Source organism: Vombatus ursinus, unplaced genomic scaffold, assembly GCF_900497805.2.
Source record: "Vombatus ursinus unplaced genomic scaffold, bare-nosed wombat genome assembly UNPS02014770.1, whole genome shotgun sequence".
NCBI classification, from domain to species: Eukaryota; Metazoa; Chordata; class Mammalia; order Diprotodontia; family Vombatidae; genus Vombatus; species Vombatus ursinus.
This window is the reverse complement of record NW_020954548.1, coordinates 12209507-12224119: the sequence shown is the minus strand read 5'-3', so window position 1 is coordinate 12224119 and position 14613 is coordinate 12209507. Positions and strand designations below refer to the sequence as shown.

The 14613-nt window shown below is 34.4% G+C and overlaps 1 protein-coding gene across 1 annotated transcript in view; it reads left to right on the top strand.

Moving 5' to 3' along the window:
- The window catches only part of CNTLN (centlein), a 476456-nt gene that overhangs the window by 361606 nt on the left and 100237 nt on the right, over positions 1-14613 (top strand). The gene's annotated exons all lie outside the window — the stretch shown is intronic.

Sequence of the window (14613 nt, the reverse complement as noted above, 5' to 3'; positions counted from 1 at the left end):
ACACACACACACACACACACACACACACACACACACACACACACACATCAGAGCATATAGAATTCTCTATGCAACTTCCCATGGAGTGGGCAATGGCTACCCTCATTTACTTCCACAATGACATTTGAACATGTGCTCATCTACACGGATCTGAATTATGATCTCAAAGCTCTGACTGCCTCTTCTACTTTTTTTTTCCTTTGTCTGGTTCAAGTAATTGAGCAGCAATTCTGAGGTGGGTGGTTCTAGCTTTGGAGGCAACCTTTGTGAATCTGAGAGGTCAAAAGTTCCAGAGTCCCTCACTTAGTGTTGCCTATACCATAAAAATTGTTCCCTACAACTATTGTAGCAAATTGCATAGGAGAAGATGAACACCAAGAGGAGGAGGAGGAGCCCAGCCCCTGGCAGGGCTTGTCAGAAGACATGGACATTGAAAGAATTGTGTCAACAGTAGAAAACTGAGGTGAAAGTGAAATGCCAATTCAATAGTCTCACAGAACGTCTTAGGTTTTGATATTTTAATGAAAAATGTCCCAGAAGAGTATAATAATGCAGTAGTTATTAGTCACTGCTTCATGTTTAAGTCCTTGTTAATGTGTGCTCATGGATCTTTTGTGTTTTAAGTATTTCTTTTGTGTGTAGGAAACTGTCCTATACATGATCTACATTTTACACTGAGTATCTTTCTATTTCTCTTGTTGGGGAAACCCTAGAGATCAGCCAATTGCAAGCTTTAAGTGATTCTTAGAAGTGTTCCGGGATTGGGGTATAAAGAACCAGAGAATACAAAAAAAAAGCCTGACCTCTCTCTGGAAGGCCAGGTTTTTCCCTGGGAATGAACTTGATCCATGCCTGTGAGTTCAAAGCTAGGACTCCCCCAAAGACAGAGGGTAAATGACCCAGCCCCCATGAACCCAGCAGCAGTTACATGTGTTACACTAGAACTTTACTGGGAACCAGAGCCAAACTCATTGACTTGTTTGCAGGCTCTATTCTCTCCTGTTTTGCCATTCTTCAGACCTGCAGTACTTTTCTTAATTGTAATAATCTTTCAGAGATTACTGGCAATAGCTCAGCAATCACTTCTGCCAGTTTTTCCAGTATCTTGGAAAGTAGTTCATCTGGGTCTGCTAACTTGAACCCCTCGAGGACACCTAGGTCCTCCTTTACTATTGAATGATCAGTTTCATATTAGCAATTTTTATTTTGTCCTTTCCAGCATAAAGAACATTTTGCTTTACACAGAAAACAGAAGCAAGAGTTGAGCAGCTCTTTCCCACCTCTGTGTCTATTATCATTACCTCACCCACTTCAAACAATTTTCATATCCCTGCTTTGGTGTTTTTTTTACATGATAGGGCTTTTTACAAAGCCGTTTTCTGTTGTGTTTAGTTTTTCTTACAAGCCTTAGTTCATTCTGACTTTTACATCAATTAAAAGGTTTGTCCATTCTTCTTAACAGTATATTGGCTAGAATAAAGTATATAGTGTATTTTAAAGACTTTAAAATCATTTCTTTTTTCTTTTACTTCTTTATGTTAGAGGTAATGCTTTTCTTTTTATAATTTGTGTGTATTTTTTATTTAAAATGTACCTTTGTGTAGACATGTATGAATGATTATTCCAATGATATAAGAAAAAAAATCTTCTTTTAAAAATAATATATATATATGGGGTTTTTCAATTTCATAAAAAATATATGGGAAACAGATGGAAACATTATTAATTTGTTTCCCTGGTGAGTTCTCAGCAGAGTATATTTGTATGTGTTATCTGAACCATATGAATACTTAGTATTGCTGCTGTTAAATTTGTAATGAGCTGTAGAGTATCTGAAATTCCCTGACTGGTTCTCATGGAAGTAGTTCATTTGCAGTGCTTAGATGTAGTAAGATCAAGCAAATAGACACTGCTCAAATGATTGACCCCACCATTAAAATATTTTAATTTCCAGATCCTGAGATGTTCTGTACATGTTATAAATTAACAGAATTTATATAATCATAATTTCACGAGTTTGAATGTGTAAAACGTAGATCCACAAATTATGATTCTGAGCCCAGAGTTGTAAAATATATGTTTGTATTACGTAAAAGATAAAAACATTTAAAGTTATTGTGACTTGATACACTATTCATACTTATTCAAGTGTAATTAATTGAGATTGTGTTTATATGTATGTCTTTTCTAGCAGGTTATTAATTGAAAATAACATGTTGCTTACATAAACATATAGCAGTCTACTATAAATTATTTAGAAATCAAAAATATGTTAAACAATAGTAATGCTTTCAGATGACTATAGGACTTAAATATTTCAGGAAAATTTAATGAAAATGAAAGTGAGCTTTTTTTTATATATATGTGAAAAGAATGTTACAAGAAGGCCTTAATAGATTGTATTCAAAAGTTTTTTTGTGTAAACCACATGTTTTGTATGCATAACACATTTTCCTGAAGAAGCAATGGGTTAAGCAGTTTAAATTAGTTCCCAGATCAGCCCACAAACGTTCATTTAACCCACAGTATCTTTGAAATAATAAATGATTATAGTGGCAATATTGTTTCAATAGCAATAATTACACAAAAAAATGCACTAGGAAATGGTTTTAAATTTTTCTTGAATGTTGTGTTTGAGAAGTTCGTTTGATTACCAAAGGGTAAAGAGCCTGTACTAGGCTAACACTAAATTTGTTAGGCGATTTCCCCCCTGGTTGTTGCAATGTGTTGTGCTGATCCCTACGCTCTTTCTCCCAGGTACTTTTTCTCAGTTCTTTTATGGAGAATGAAAAGGTAGTTTAATATTTGAGTTTCAGTGGGCTTTTCCAACAGGCAAAAGTAAAGACGGCAATTTGAAATGTTAACAAATATATGGTTCTGTGTATTAGATATTAAGTGCTGTAATTTTTACTATGGATAAGTCAAAATATGGATGATTCAGTCAAGGATAATTGACATTTGTATTTGTTTGGTTTTCTGAATTATATAATTTAACTACAGCATTAATTTTTATTTCTGCCTTTCCATTAGTGTCCTATGACTAAATGTTAAGGGCAGTCATAATAACAAAAGTTTAAATCATGAAGATTTAATATCATTCATGTTAATATTGATTAATCAAGTGAAATAGTCTGTGAAAACTCTTTGAAAGCTACAAAGTTGTACATAACTGTAAGCTGTTATTATTAGTCATTTGGTTTAGATTTAAACAATTCCAAGTGTAGGTATTGACATTCTATTTTATGAGGAGCAAATAATTAGAGAAATATTTTTCATTTATCAAATTTGTAATTGAATAAAGGTAATTTTAAAGTTAATATTTTAGCTAAAATAATATTATTTAAAACACTTGGTTTATTACTGCGGTTACATAGGTTGAATTCAAGTTAATGTTCAAAACTCAAAATATGAAATATATTCATAGAAACAAAATTAATGACATCACTTTTTTGTATTTTTAAGAATGAAATTGTTTAGAAAGGTTTTTTTCTAATAATTTTGGCTTTTCAAATAAGTCAGAATATGTTTTATTCAAAATATTTGCCAAATACTAATTTAGAGATATGTGTGTTTATTCATATATAGAGATATATCTTACATTATAAATTTGATTACTTTTGTTTTAGTTAATTGAATTGAAATAAAATATGCTTATTATCCAAATGCAGATACTTATATTTTATTGATTGTCTCTAATTTAACCACTTTGAAATAGATTGGCATTTTTACTGCCTCAACCTTAAAAGCTGCTTTGTTAATTACAAACTGTATTTAGTATGACCTTATAATAATGTAGCACCTTACGTGTCATGCCTGTCTTTAATGTGCACATTGGAGTTGTGTTCATCTGTAACAGACAACTGCACTTCAAGAAAAAGTCTTTTTTTCTTGATAAGCAATTAGCAGTAATTAGGAAGATTCACCTCAATAAGTTGTCGGCATTAGATTGTTTAAAAAAGAATTTGAATGTCAGTGACTTAAAAAGAAAGTTTTTTTTTATCTGACACAGGTACAGCATGTTAAACATGAAATGTTAATTTAACTTTTCTGCTTATTATTCATGCACGATATTATTTTGTCATTCAGACACTACATTGACAGAGTGCAAGGGGTGTTAAAATAGTGCTGCTAGAATAAAAAGAGGATTAATCTACCATTGGCCAATTAGCCAAAGGGTACTTAATGGTCTCTAAAGGCTACTGAAGTCTAACTACTAGCTAAAGCACTGGTAAAAAGTCCTCTATATTACCTTCATCTGTTTGACATCTTGCGAAACACACTTGGAGGCTTTTAATAACTACATTTGCAAGAAAATAGTTTATAAATGATTGATTTAACAACTAGATGGATTTTTCAAAAGACTGTTAAATGAGCAACTAATACTACCTATACTTAAAATTGTTATTGTCACTACCACCTTTTCTCCACCTTGGTTATTTTTAAGACATAAGGTCCCAGATTTTCAGTGAGGAGCAATTAATATAAAACTAAGAATTTCTATTAATGTAGAACTTCTTTATTTTATAAAACTTTAGAAAATAACTACATAAAAGTTTAATTATATATTGATATCTCAACAGCATTTGCCCCTGTAAACCAAACTTTATTTGATATTCACTTCTCCCTTAGCTTTTGTGACAGTGTGCTCCTTTGGTACTACTGTTGCAATTAGAATTAAGGTAAACTGAGGCACAAAGTTCTGAATACATTCAATTTATTGATCACACTAGCAATTACCAAAAAAAGGGGGTTTCTCATCTCTTCAGTCAGTCAAAAGACCATGAAGTAGGGCTTACTAGGATTCATATAGTTTTTGAAAGTACAAGCAAAGAACAGGAATCATAAAACAATGTTTGGTTACAAGTCTGAAGTATCATAGATAATGGAAGATGATATGATTGGATGAATGTCGGGAATGCAGGATTAGCAACAGTCCCTCCTTCCATTTTGTTGCTGTGGAAAGCCCATTGGTGGTATCCACCTGCATGGATAACAGTCCAGATTTTCATGGACAGACTGCATTACAGAGACAATGGACTTCCTGGCATCCATTTGCATCTTGAAAGGCTTGTTAGCATAGACCTCCCTGCACAGGCAGTAAGTTGTATAGAGACAATGTATTTCTTTAAATTAAGGTTATTTATGGGACAACTTAGCTCAGAGAAGAAAGCTGAACTTCTGAACTTAACTCAGAGACAAAGAACCATGGCTTAGGCAATTTTACAACATATTGGAAATGATACAGAATAGAATCAGTTACAAAATGTAATCAAAATCAATGATTTTCTCATTCCAAATTGCAATTAGGTGGTACAGTAGATAGAGTTTTGCATGTGGAATCATGAAGCAGGATTTGAATTCAGTTCTTCCTGACTCCTATCCATTACACCAACTAGCTGCCCATGCATATGTATAGCTCTCTCTCTCTCTCTCTCTCTCTCTCTCTCTCTCCCTCCCTCTCTCTCTCTCTCTCTCTCTCTCTCTCTCTCCCTCTCTCTCTCTCTATCCATCTATTTGTCCTATCTGTCTATCTAATCTATCTTAGAATGCTTTGCAGATCACAAAGTGATATATACATACTGGTTATTTTTATTGTTGTTATTATTTGTGTAGTTATTCCAGAACTCTCTAACCAGTCCTATATCTCTTTTTCTGGTTTCTTATCTTTATTCTAACCTATAAATGTGACCGTCTCTCTGAGGCCCTAATCTTCATCTTCCATCTCTTGCTTGGTGATCTTATTCAGTCCCATAACTTTAGTAATCATTTCTCTGAAGATGATTTCCAAATCTACATTTTTGGCCACTCCTGTGAATTTTAGTCATTGATGGCTTTTCACCACTTGGATATTCTGGTAGCACCTGAAACTCAATGAGTTCAAAACTGAATTTATCATCTTTTCCCAAAAACCTGATCCTTCCCATAGTCTTTATATTTCTTTTAATATTATTCTACCATTCATGTATATCCTTCTATATCTAATCAATTGAGAAATATTGTCTCTATTTGTGTAATATTTCTTTGATCTATCTTCTTCATTCCACTTTTGCTGGCAACCACACAGTTCAAACCATTATCATATTTTACCAAAGGAATTCCAACCTCCTCCAAACTAGTCTTTTCCCCTGAAGGATATCCTTTCACAAATCTGTTCTTCATAGCACTGTCTGCCTAATTTTCCTCTTTGATCATATAACTTCTCTACACAAAAAAAAACCCGACAAACTTTGTTGGATTCCCATTTATTACCAAAGAAGATAGCAACTTGAACCCTGGCATTCAAGGCCTTTCACAATCTGTGTCCAACCTAGCTTTCTATACTATCTCATTACTACTTGCCCGAATATTAAGTCACTATCTTTGATTCTCATACTTCTGTGCTAGTCACTTTCCTAGAATAGATTACCCTACCATATATGTATACCATCAGCCTATGGAAATCTCTGATTTAAAGTCCCAAATCACATCAGTTTTTTCTTCCAAGATTCTCCTTCCTTCAACTGGAATTGATTTCTCCTTCCTTGACTTAATAGCACTTTATTTCAGCTTTTCTTTTTCCTTTTTCCACATTCTGTAGTAGTGTCTAATCCAGAGATAGGGAACCTGCAGCCTTGAAGCCACATGTGGCCGTCTAGATCCTCACGTGCAGTCTTTTTACTGAGTCCAAGTCTTATAGAGCAAATCCTTTTAAGGGGATTTGTTCTGTGAAGTTTGAATTCAGTCGAAGGGCTGCACTTGAGGACGAGAGGGCCACATGTGGCCTTGAGGGCACAGGTTCCCCACCCCTGGAATCCTTCCTATTAGATTGTAGGTTGTTTGAGGTCAAGCACTTATGGCTTGTTGAATATTGTTTTTTGTCTTAGTCTTCATAGATGCTTAATAAATTTTTTGAGTAAAACTGGAAATGACTCAAAAAAGATTGTTGTCAGGGATGGAAAACTTTGTAAAATTTTCTCCCAAACTAATAAAACATGTACAATAGCATCAAATCCTACTAGGTTTTTCCCATGCCTCACAACATAGGTTAATCTACTTTTCCCCTAAAAGGCAACAATTCTGTCCTTGGGACTTGATTAGCCCAGGTATGTGGTGAGGGTCCAGCTGCACTTCTTTTAATATTACTTCCTAGTAGCCTCTAGCCATGTTGCTGTGGCTTCGTAGTCAGCTAAAGGTATAAAAAAAGAACAGCCCTGTGAAGTTTGTCTTATTTCTCCCACTTTTATCCACCTGACATGCTTTGTCTTAGTGAAGTTTCATGCTTGTTTCTCCACACTTGTTTTTCTTTCCACTCCTCTTCAAGAAGTAAATTAATATAAAATTGTTTTACATACACACACACACACACACACACACACACACTCACACACACACAAATATGATTTTAGCAATGAAGGGCAGTTCCAAAGAGGTTATGTGATCTGGCCCAAGATATACAAATTGGTATCAGAGCCAGTATTTGACAGCAGGTATCCTGATTCTATCCGGTGCCCTATCCATTAAACCCTGATGTGTCTAGCCTGATGTGAACCCAGACAGCCAGCCAGATGGACATATTGGCACCCAGACATAATTAAGGATATATCTTTATAGAAAAGAAAGTAGAACAGTTGTATGTTGACAATGAGGAAAAAACTGATGGACAATTCATTTGGTAACTTCACTCTTCTGGTAAAGAAAACAAATAACAAAAGCCCTTATTGTGATTAGGGAATGCAAGACACAGGGTCTCTTACTCCTGTCGTCTATCTTTTTGTGGTAGATCATTCAGGAGAAATAGATTTCCTAGATTAAAGATATATAGAAAGGCAGACAGAATACTCGTTACAAAGGGAAAGAGAAGCAAAAGTTACCTGGTTAATAAAAGGGAAAAGCCTGGGAGATGTAATGATTTAATTATATTGAAGGTTAGCTTTAAAAAGAAAGCCTTTTTTTCTAACTCAGGTTCAGGTTTTTCAAAGGGAGAAATTAGGATTTCTGGATTCAGTCAGAAGACCAGGCTCTAGTATTAATTCCAGGCTCTAGTTCTAATTCTACCACTTGATGGTTATATAATATTGGACATATTACACAACCTCCCTGTACTTTGGTTTCCTTGTCTATAAAATGGGTATAATAATATCTCTCCTGTCCCAAAGAGTAATTGTGAGAATCAAAGGAGATACAATCTATAGAAATATTTTATAAACTAAATTGCCATTGCGTGCCGACATCACCAGATAGTCAATATAGAAATCAGATTGCTATACTTTGCAGCGTAAGGTAGAGAAGCTCTATTCAGTCAGTTAAAATAAGACCTGGAGGAGCAGCTAGGTGGTGCAGTGGATAGAGTCCCAGCCTTGGAATCAGAAGGACCTGAGTTCAAATTCAGCCTCAGACACTTGATGCTAACTGGGTGACACATGGCAAGTCACTTAATGTGAATTGCCTCACCAAAAAAAAAAAGAAAGACCTGGAGCTGACTTTGGATTAGATCATGAGCTTCTTATTGCAAAATTTGGACTTAAATTGAAGGAAATAGGGAAAACTATTAGATCATATAAGTATGACTTAAATAACCCTTATGAATATGAAGTAGAGGTGATGAAAAGATTAAGAGATTGGATATGGTAGATAGAGTGCCTGAAGAACTATGGACAGATGTTTGCAATATACGAGAGGCAACAACAAAAAAGCATTCCAAAGAAAAAGGAGAGTAAGAAGGCAAAATAGCTGTTTGATGTGGCCTTACAAATAACTGAGGAAAGAGGGAAAGGAGAAAGGGAAAGATGTATCAAACTGAATGCTTAAGATTCTGCAAACTAGGCTTCAGCAATATATCAACTGAGAATTATCAGAAGAGCAGGCTGGTTTTCTAAGAGGCAGAGGAACTAGAGACCAAATTGCCAACATTCACTGGATTAGGGAGAATCCAAGGGAGTACCAGGGAAAAAAAAGAACAAATCTATTTCTGCTTTATTGACTACACTAAAGCCTTTGACTATGTGGATTACAACAAAATATGTCAAGTCTTCAAAAAGGTGGGAGTACTAGATTGTCTTATTTGTCTCCTGAGGAACCTGTGTTTGGGCAGTAGGTAAGCAGTAAAAACCAAACATGGAACAACCGATTGGTTCAAGATTGGAAATGGAGTATGGCAGGGCTGTATATTTTCACCTTATTTATTTAACTTACATGCACAGTACACCATGAGAAATGCTAGACTCAATGAATTGAAAGTAAGAATTAAGGTTACCAGGAGAGATATCAGTGATCTCAGATATTGCAGATGATATCACTCTGATGGCAGCAAGTGAAGAGCAATTATGATGAAGGTGAAAGAGGAGAATGTAAAAGCTGTCATGAAGTTTAACATAAAAAAAAAACAACCTAAGATCTTGGCAACTGGTGCCATCACTTCCTGGCAATTTATGGGGACAAAATGGAAGCATTGTCAGATTTTATATTCTTGGGCTCAACAGTCATTTCAGACAGTTACTGCAGTCAGGAAATTAAAAGATACTTGTTCCTTGGAAGGAAAGCTATGGCAAATCTGGACAACATACTAAAAATTAGAAATAGCACCTCACTGACAAGGGTCCATGTAGTCAAATCTATGGTTTTTCTAGTAGCAATGTATGGTAATAAGAGTTGGGCTATAAGGAAAGCTGAGTGCCACAGAATCAACATTTTAGAATTCCTTCATTAGAGAGTTCCTTGGACAACAGGAAGATCAAATCAGTTAACACTTGAAGGAATTAATTCAGGCTATTCATCGGAAGGCCAAATACTGAAGTTGAAGCTTAAATCCTTTGGCCACATAATTAGAAGATGGGACTCATTGGAAAAGATTCTGATGTTGGAAAAAATTGAAGGCCAAAAGAAGAGGGGACAGCAGAGGATGAGATGGTTAGGTAATATCATGGAAATAACCAAAAAACCTGGAAAAAACCTGGACAGACTTAGGGAGAGAGTGGAGGAAAGAAGAGCCTAGTGTGCTGTGGTCCATGGGGTCACGAAGAGTCAGACACCACTAAACAACCACAAAGAGGAACTCAACAATGAGAGAAGGGGCCTGCAGAGGTGGAAGAATGTTTTGAAGTGGGAAGGCCACAGGCATTGAGGAGAGTTGCAGGATGAGAAGTCTGTTGAGGTAGGATTGGGATCAGTGGTTTAGACTCAGATGTCTTTATGTGGGAAGTGAATGATGAACATAGATTTAAAGAAGGAAAGAATGCTGAAGATATTGTTTACACTGATTTTAGCAGAGCATGTGTTTACAAAGAGCATGAACTTGGACTGATTTTGAGAGATAGTGAAGAATAAAATGTCCTGGCATGCTATGGTTCATGGGTTCATGAAGAGTCAGATATGACTGAATGATTAAGCAACAGTTTTTGAAAAAGAACTTTCATAGCTTAAGATTTTTTAATATTTGGGCACAGCAGTATACTGGTCAAGTGCAAAAAAGGTCTTAATTTGCAGTTAGAGGACATGGATTCAAATTCTGCCTATGCTACTTAATACTTGTAAAACCCTTGGCAAGTCAATTTACTCTTCTGGCCCTCATAGGTTGGATGCTCAAGTCCCTTGCACCACTAAATTTATGATTTCATGATCCTATGATTTTAAAATTATACTTAAAATTCCTTGTATTTCAGGGCTATTATTCTATTCTGACGTGTGTACATATATATATATACACACATATATATACATATATGTGTGTATATATATACATCTGCACATGTATATATTACATATATATTATAGTACATGTTTTCTATATATGTATTATAGTATATATATACATATCTGTATATATATGTATACATGCACAGAAACACATTGCACTGGCATTGTGTGTGCCTGTGATTGTGTCTTTTTGTCATTGTTTAGTTGTTTCAGTCGTATCTGAATCTTCATGACCCCTTTTGTAGGTTTCCTTGGCAAAGATATTGGACTGGTTTGCCATTTCCTTCTCCAGCTCATTTTACACATAAGGAAAATGAGGGCTAAATGACTTGCCTGGGTTCACACAGCTAGTAAGTGTCTGAGGCCAGATTTGAACTTGGGTCTTCCTGATTCTAGGCCTGGCATTCTATCCACTGTACCACCTAGCTGCCCCATGTGCGTATATAGGTGAATGAAATATGTAGCCATTAAATGGAGAATGAAGATATTTCTATAGTGAGTTCTGTAATTGAAAAACAGCTATCTCAATAACCACAGTAAGTTATAATCATCAAAAATAGTTGAAGTGTAAGCTTAGTGAAAGTTGGAGTGATTTTCATTTTGTCTTTGTAGCCACAGCGTCTTGCATATAGTAGGTGATTGATGCATGCTTGTTGAATTGAATTGGGGATAGAATATTTAATTCCTACTATTGCTAAATACCATATGGCTCTAATCAACTTTTACCCTCTTCTTGGAAAGTCTATGGCAAAATTATTATAAGAACAAAAATCACTTTCCAGTATTGATTATTCTTTAGGGTAATATCTATTAAGAAAAATTAGAGATCATTTTCAAATTCTAAATCAAAATTTTGGTACATAGTAAATGTATATTGTAGAGCATATCTCAGTTTAGGCCAGCCATACAAGCAAAAGAAAATTATTTACATTACATCTTTGCCATTCCACCAATGGCATTTCTATAGAGACTTTAAGAAATTGAAAAGGAACAATAACAATCCAAACCTTGAGTCATGAGTGAGTGAAACCACTTTTTGGTCTCTGCTCAACTGAAAATGCCCCAAAAGGTAGAAGAACCAAAAATAGTAATTGATTATTCCGTGACTGACAAATAGGCACTTTACACTTAAGTGGTCCCTTTAGATCAGAGGTTCCCAAACTCATTTGTCCTACTACCCCCTTTAAAAAAGTTACTCAGCATCCCTCTGGAAATCTATTTTCTTTAACACTTTAACACTTTTAAAAAAATTTGTATCATTTCAAAAAATGACACATCTTAAATTTAATCATTTATTGTAAATTTGTGTTTTTTTTTCCTGCATTGAAATTTTGATGACACAGTACTGCATCATATAACCATATAGCATCGTATTGTAAACAAGTCATTACATACGCATATTCCTGCCAATGCATGCTGAACTTCCTGACAATGTGCAGCTTGCTTGCCTGCCAACATTTGCTTGTGGACTTGACCACTGATTGGTTGTAACTTGTATTTTGTGTGTTTATTTGGAAAATAATGTAATCATTACGACTTTAACTCTGTTACACAACAGATGAAACATGTATGAATGGTTTTGCAAAATTTTCTTATTTTCTCTTCTTTCCTTATGCTTCCATCACCCCCTTATTTTTATTCAATGCCACCCAATTGCACCCGAGACTCCTACTGCCCAACTGGATTACCCTGGCACCCTCCAGGGGGAGGTATCTGCCACTTTAGAAACCTATGCTAGATGGAAATACAACCAAATGCTTCCATACTAGTACTTCTAAAAATTATCTTTTCTATATATAGCCTTTCTTTTGGCAGTTCTAACATAAAAATTACTAGTTTGAGGAATTTGGCTTTATGATATCATTTAGTGGATGAAATTATTTCAGCTTCATTTAAACCACCTCTTCTGATTACCTGTTTATATGCATTGTCATACTTTTCAATTTTTTCCTCATATAGCAATTCTTTTTCTTTTAAATTGTGAAAGTATAGTTTACTTTTCCAGTCTTTCTGGACTGACCCACTAGAGATAAAATTGTGTTGGTGAAGGACACTTTTCCCCTTTACAATGCCAGGGTGTCTTCTAGCAAGGAATCAATGAACAGGAAATCTTTTGGCTTGTGTACCATGGGAGAGAAGGCACCAGAGGCAGTTCTTAGAGAAAAAAGCATGTCATCAAAGTATTTGTGGCTCCATAGTGTTGTTTCAGCTTGTATCCACCTGGAATTGCAGCCCTGAGATAAATCTGACAGGGCTGAAATCTCCAGCATGTGAGCTTAGAAGCAGAGCTTTCACTGGGGGGTTGAGCAGTTTCCCCAGTGAATGCTACTTAGAAGAAGAGAAGAAGTGATTTAAATAAAATTAAATTGTTAATAAAATTTGGCATTCATTTAATTAATTAATGGAAAGTTTTAAAATTCAGAAAGCAATTGATACCATTTATAGCAATATCTTGATAAAGAGAATTGAGAAATTATTGAAAACATTTTGTAACCATTCTTAACTCTTAAAATATACTTTTAAAACTGGTAAATATAAATATAACCAAAGAAGTTCACATTTACAGTGGATACATTTTAAGTTAAAATAGTTACTTTATTTCATGAGCATTTGTAATATAAACAAATTCATAATAAATATATGGACATATCAGTATATAGGTAGCTATCAATACAAAGTAGTTTTATTAGTTTTATTTAAATGTTAACATATTTTAAACGTTCCATCTTATAGGAAATGTAATATCTTTTTCCATTTCTAATTGGGATTCCTCACAAAGGAAAATCTGTTTCCTTTGAGAGATTTCAGTACCATTTTGTCTAATTGTTCCTTATGTTAAACTACCATATTATAAGCTTCTTTGGAATAATAAAATAGTAGTGTAGTTATGTTCTTAAGGAGCCCTAAATTGTTATGCCATTAAACCTTGGTGGCAATCTGCTGACTACAGACTAGTGAAAGATAACAACTAGCATAAAGACTATTTCTGCTACTTTCTTACATAAAAACATGTAAGTATATTATTTAGCAGGTTCTAATTAAATGTTTATGACATTAAAATATAAATGTAAGGATTTTCTACCTCATACTTTGCAAAAGGGCATTGTCAGCTGTCAATCAAATACAATAAAAACCAAGATAGTTTGTTTGCATGCTATTTACTTGAACTAAATCCCTAACAAGGCTCGTCTGCTAATTGGACTTAACATTTATGTTGCTAAATGAGAAGCATTTTGGCTGCTGTATAGGGTGGTAAGAACTACCCAGTGGAATAAACAAATAACATCTGTTATCCTGTCCTGCTCCAGCTTGGCTTTTACCAGTTAAGTACATCAGCCCTAGAGTCAAGGTTATCAAAAATGTGGGTCTCTGGCTAGCATGCATTTATGTGGAAGAGAAGAAGTAGCACAATACAAGTAAAGCCTAGCTAACCAGAAGATATTTAATAGAGCTGGTGCATTTTGTTTTATTTTAACCTTTATAAGCCCTACAAACTTAAAGTAAAAGTCAATAGAGGTTGTAGTACTTGAATTATAATTGTTGTCTATATTCATAGTTTGACTGTACCACTGTTTTTTAATTAATATTTATTGAGAAGGCCCAGTATTTTAGGTACTATGCAAAACATAGAAACAATATATTTCCTGCCATTTTCATATATTATATCTAAGACCACTTAGTGTCTGTATTTGTATGTGTATACAAATCTCTCTTACAGAAGGTAGTGTTTTGAAACTTTTAAATTTTTATAACTAGCATATTTCATTCATAGAAAATAAAATTAAATTTTTGATTTTACTTTTAATTTGAAAATTACATTATTCATCATGAATTTCAATTGGATAGATGTCAAACATGAGTAATGATAATATTAGGTCTATTTATTTCTAAAATCTTCTTATAAAAGTCAGTAGAATTGCTTTTAACATATGGTTACACTTT